Consider the following 6000-nt stretch of genomic DNA (forward strand, 5'->3'; position numbering starts at 1 on the left):
GCAGTCGGAGCATCTGGACAGCCTCGGAGGATCAGATGGAGCCAGGCCGGGGAGGGGGAGGCGGGGGTGAGGGCCATCCCTCGCCCGTGGCAGCCTCCAAACGGCTCCCTGGGGTTGGAGGGCAAAGCTTGGCCCAGGTTCCCTGAGAGGTCAGACAAAGTCCTTGGCCTCAGAGACCGTCCAGTGAGGGGGAGGCGCCGTGCTGGAGCCCTGAAATTCAGGCCTCCCCAAGCTGAGCTTGCTGGGGGGGCCCCGAGGCGCTCTGCTTGCCAGGTTTCTCCTTGGAGGCCGCAGTTCATTTCTTCCCTGTGGCTGCTTCTGGAGTCCATTTGCATGGAAGGCTCAGTGTTTGCCTCCTGGGGGAGAAGGCTGCCTGCAGCTCGTGCAGATTTACCCGGGCTGGCTGCCCAGGACTGTGCCAGTCGCCCATTGCTGTTGCTGAGCCAGCCTCGATTTTGCAAGGCTACCCGCTCCTCTGAGCATCCAGTGGGAATCATTGCCATTCACAACTGGGAACTATGCCCAAAGGGTGCTAAAAGACTGTCTGCCCTTTGACCCAGCCATAGCCCTGCTGGGTTTAAACCCCAAAGAGATAATACAAAAACTGGAAAATGAGGGGCTGCCCTTCGACTGGGGAATGGCTGAACACATTGTGGTACATGTTGGTGATGGAATGCTATTGTGCGCAAAGGAGTGATGAACTGGAGGGACTCCACGTGAACTGGGACGACCTCCAGGAAGTGATTCAGAGTGAGAGGAGCAGAGCCAGGAGGACACTGTACACAGAGAGGGATACATTGTGGCACCATCGGGTGTAACTGACCTCTCTACTAGCAGCAGTGCAATGACCCAGAACAACCCTGAAGGACTTATGAGGAAAATGCTAATCGCAGCTAGGAAAGAACTGCAGAAGAGAAACAGGATTGATTGCATTGATGGGGACATGATTGGGGATGTAGACTCTAAACCATCATCCTAGTGCAGATATCAATAATATGGAAACGGGTCTTGATCAAGGACACATGTAAAACCCCAGAGGAGTTCTGTGTCAGCTACCGGGGTGGGAAAGGAGGAGAGGGGAAGAACATGAATCGTGTAACTGTGGGAAAATATTCTAAATTAATTAATTAAATGAAAATTTTCAATACAAATTGCCATTCACGGCCCAGTTCTGCCACCTGGCAAATGCCGATGGACTGACAGGGGCCAAGCAGGACTGAGGGGGCACCAGCCTATGGACAGACCATTGGAGCTGGGAAGTCTCAAGGAATCAGTGCAATGGGGGAAGGGACAGAAGGGCAGTCCCCTAGAGGGGCCAGGGTGAGGCTGGGACTCTATGGATGGGTCCCATGAAAGCATAGAACCCTGGGAGAGAAGGCGTCCCCCCAAGAAGTCAGCTGGGAAATAGTTCCTGGGCTGGAGCTTGGGGTCTGCATCCCAGCATGATTGAGGCGGGTTGTCAGCAAATGGCGCCTCTCCTGGCGCCTAGGATGGGAGGGTCAACCCCTCTGAAAATGTCAGGGCGCCTGGGGTCTGGCCCCATCAGAGACCAAGGCAAAGCCTGGCCTCTGCAGCTCCCAACAAGGTGCCGCCAGGCAAAGGGGCTCCTTGTGGCCAAAGGTCCAATGACAACGTCACGCCATATCAACGGTGAATCGGGATATTGTCTGTCCAGTGATCCTGGGCCCCTGAAAACCCTTTGATTTGAATCCAGAGCTGCCGACTGGCTCCTTCCCAGGCTGGGCCCCGCTCCTTTTGTCTACACTGAGGAGAGAAGGTCTTTGTCCATAAAAGGGACTTTCTTGGGTGGGGACGTCACTCTGTGGGCTAGGCAGAGCCAGGTGGAGCCAGATGCCCGCGCGCCATCATCTGTTCCTAACGGGGGTCCGAGTCCCCAGTGAGAGGCCCACGAAGAGCAGGAATCGTGAGGGGGCAGGAAGTTGGTGGTGGGCTGGCTTGGCCTCCGCACCAGGCAGTTGGCTGAAGAGCAGGCCGGCCTGTGCCTCTCTCTGGCCTGCCTTTTGCTGTTAGGAAATTAAGATCCATGTCCAGGGGCTGGTCGTCTGCACAAATGTCTCTGACGCCTGGTGGCAGTGTGGCCTTCAGGGTGGGCCCAGGCCAAGCCCATGAGATCTCTGGCAGTCACACGCCAAAAGCATCCCCACCCCCAGGGGGCAGAGAAGCCTCTCGGAAGGGGGGCTCGGACGCCCCTCCCTGCCCCCCCCCCCCAACGGGGCCACATTCCTCTCCCTGGCAAGGCTCAGGAATCCACCCTGGAGCTGAGCCCGGGAAACCCCTCTTGTGGGCCCAACCAAGAAATGCGCCTTGAGTGAAGACGGCCCCTTGGGGAGCGACACCAGCCAGACTCAGCAGGGACGCCTTTTCCTGCCTTGTACCAGCCCGAGACACGGATTCCTTCTCCTGGGAGCCTGCCGCTGCCTCCTGGTGATTATAGTAATGACGATAATAATAATAATGGCTCCCATTTAGGGAGTGCTTACTAGGCCAGGCACAGGGCCAAGAGCCACACGATCGTTATCACAACCACTCTGAGAGGCGGGGAGTGTCATTATCCCCATTTTATAGTCAAGGAAACTGAGGCAAACAGAGGTGAAGTGGCTTAGCATGAGGCTAGATTTGAACTCGGGCCTTCCTGACTGCAGCTGCCCCTAGGTGACAGGCCTAGTGGCCAGAGCCCTTTCCAGGGTCAGGCAGGAGGGGACAAGCCTCTGGCTCTGATGAGGGTGACTCACCTACGCCCAGGGCAGAAGGTCCTTGGGGCAGGCAGGGCGCGGCAGCCAGCGGGCGGTGTGGCTGCAGAGAGTGCCCTCCTGGCCTCCCCCAGGCTGTGCAGCAGCCAGGACATGTGCTTATGGTGTGTCTGGGGCTTGGGTGCTCAGCTCCCAGAGGCTGGCCTTGGGCTGCCGCTGATGGGCTGGGGACCCACCATCTCAGGCTGACTCTCAGGAGAGGGGGCCCCCACTTGGAACTTCCCAGCTGCAGAGAGAGCCCTTTCCCGGGCTCAGAGTCTCCCTCGCACATGTTGGACATTTATTCTGCGTCGCCTGCGGCTGGCCCTGGTGCATCATCCCTGGGGCAGGGGAACAGGTGGGAGCCACACTGGAGGGAAGAGCTCGTGCTGGCTCGCCTGGGAGGGAAGCTGCCTGTTCTCTGAGAGTCTTTCTTCCTTCATGAGGGCATGAGCGCCCGCTGCTTCACTAAGTCTCAGTGCTAGTCCTCATGTCTGTTGATTTGGAGGCACCCTAGAAATTCTGCTCAGGAATACCAGAATCCCAGCCTAGGAAGGGACCTGCCACCTGAGGCTTCTCTGCTTGGAGCCCTCCAGCAATGGGGAGCTCACTACTTTCTCAGACTGCCCCTTCCATGCTGGCTCAGCTCTCACAGATGAGTCAAAAGGCAGCCATTACACCCCCTCCCCTGACTGTCTCCTCTGTGGACTCGCTGATTGGTTGATTACTGTTAAGGGCTCAAATCAGGGCAATCTCTAATCCCTGGATTCAGAGCCCTTCCCGGAAGCCTGGGTGGAACGATTCTTGCGGGGTGGCCACAGGGGGAGATGGTGGGTGATTCAGCCGCCGGGAGGCCTTTCTCCAGCCCTGGGTGTCTTCGGTACGAGGGAGTGTCTGGGTGGGATGGTCCAGAGGACGATGACTAAGCCGGGGCCCCTGCGGCCCTGGACTCTGGAAGACCCTTCCTGCAAGTCAGCAGAATCACTGACCCATCTGTCTTGGTTTGGCTGACACCAGCTGCGCTCGCTTACGTAACGTTGCATAACCAGGATGGGAAGGTGTGGCTCGGGGCACCGAGGGCCCATTGACTGCCCTTCTGGGCCGTTGCTAGCCTTGCTGGCACGGGGACCAGGCTCGGGCTTTTCTGCCTCAGTTTCTCTTTCCAGCAGATTTTGATGGCAACGCTTTTCCAGACTCCCCCCCCCAGCCGCTCCCCAGACATGGGGCCAGAACTGAGCAGGCACTGAGTGGGGGCTCCAAGGCGGAGCCAAGCTGCCTTGGGGTGCTAGGAACCTGCCCCAGCAGCCCTCAGCTTAGGCCTGGCCACCCTGGGTGAGCTCACTCCCAGAGGAGTGGGCACAAGCCAGCTCTTGGTCTGCCCAGGAGCCTGGGCCTTGGTAGCCACTCTGTGCTTGCCTCCACCCTGTGGAGAGAGAGGAGCCCTGCTGCCCCCTCAAGAGGGCCCTGGGGGGCCGGTCGCCCCAGTGGCCTTTGAGGCCTCGCTCCCCTGCGCTACACAGAAACGGGTGCTCCCGACAGGGTGGGTCTCGGCTTCTCTGGGGCAGTCATGGGAGACGCGCCCTGGCCTGCCCGCAGACGGACGCTGCGGGGAGAGAGCCAGGAAAAGGCCCACCGCGGAGTCTGGGTGCTTGGCTGGCAGCCCTTCTGATCTGAGAGACCCGGGGGCGCCTGGGGCGCCGGACTAGGACTCAGGAAGACCTCATTCCCCATCTTGCTTCTGACACTCCCAGCGGGGCGTCCCTGGGCAAGTCCCTTCTCTCCCTGCCTTGATTTCTTTATCTGTCATAGGAGGGCAGCAGACTTGGTGGGTCCTTCCAGGCACCCGTCCCTTGTTACCTCAGGTTAGGCCTCCCTTTGAAAGGGACTGAGGCACATGTCAGCTCCCCACCCACCCGGAGGGACGGAAGCCAGGCCGCCCAGGGGGGTCTCTTTCCTCTTTGGAAATCGAAGGGGGAAGAAGCTGAGGAGCGACTCCGCCCAAACCCAAGATTCAGAGATCTCTCTCCAGGCCTTTCCCTCCAGAGCAGGCCAGAGAACTCTCCTCACCCTGGAAGCTCCCTCTTTGGCAGTAGCCCCAGCCTCTCCTCCTGCCCCTCTTCTGGGCTGCACCGGCCCTGTCTACAGCAGCCATCCCTCGCTCTCCTCTCTCCACCCTGCTGTCCCAGGGATCAGCTCATCACGCCCAGGAACGCAATGGCCATCTCTGTGCTGGCGAATCTCAAATCTCTGCCCACGACCTCATCTCCAGCTGCCTTCCAGACACCCACAATTCCAGGCCAGCTCTTCCTCCTCCTCCCTCCCACCTTCCCTGTCACTCTTAAGGGCAACCCTACCCTCCCAGGCCCTCAGCTTCCCGACCTTGGAGTCATGCAGACCTCCTCCCTTTCACTCCCCATATCCAATATGGTACCAAAGCCAATCAATTTCACTTTGGCAAAATCACTGGTCAGTTTCACCTCTGCCCCATCTCTGGTCAGTCTCACCTCTGGTCAGTCTCACCTCTGCCCCATCTCTGGTCAGTTTCACCTCTGGTCAGTCTCACCTCCACCCCATCTCTGGTCAGTTTCACCTCTACCCCATCTCTGGTCAGTTTCACCTCTGGTCAGTCTCACCTCTGCCCCATCTCTGGTCAGTTTCACCTCTGCCCCATCTCTAGTCAGTTTCACCTCTGGTCAGTTTCACCTCTGCCCCATCTCTGGTCAGTTTCACCTCTTCCCCATCTCTGGTCAGTCTCACCTCTGGTCAGTCTCACCTCTGCCCCATCTCTGGTCAGTTTCACCTCTGGTCAGTCTCACCTCTGCCCCATCTCTGGTCAGTCTCACCTCTGCCCCACCTCTAGTCAGTTTCACCTCTGGTCAGTCTCACCTCTGCCCCATCTCTGGTCAGTTTCACTTCTGGTCAGTCTCACCTCTGCCCATCTCTGGTCAGTTTCACCTCTGGTCATTCTCACCTCTGCCCCATCTCTAGTCAGTTTCACCTCTGGTCAGTCTCACCTATGCCCCATCTCTGGTCAGTTTCACCTCTGGTCAGTCTCACCTCTGCCCCATCTCTGGTCACTTTCACCTCTTCCCCATCTCTGGTCAGTCTAACCTCTGGTCAGTCTCACCTTTGCCCCATCTCTGGTCAGTTTCACCTCTGGTCAGTCTCACCTCTGCCCCATCTCTGGTCAGTCTCACCTCTGCCCCACCTCTAGTCAGTTTCACCTCTGGTCAGTCTCACCTCTGCCCCA

The sequence above is a fragment of the Monodelphis domestica genome, chromosome 3 (genome assembly GCF_027887165.1).
Source record: "Monodelphis domestica isolate mMonDom1 chromosome 3, mMonDom1.pri, whole genome shotgun sequence".
Classification (NCBI taxonomy): domain Eukaryota; kingdom Metazoa; phylum Chordata; class Mammalia; order Didelphimorphia; family Didelphidae; genus Monodelphis; species Monodelphis domestica.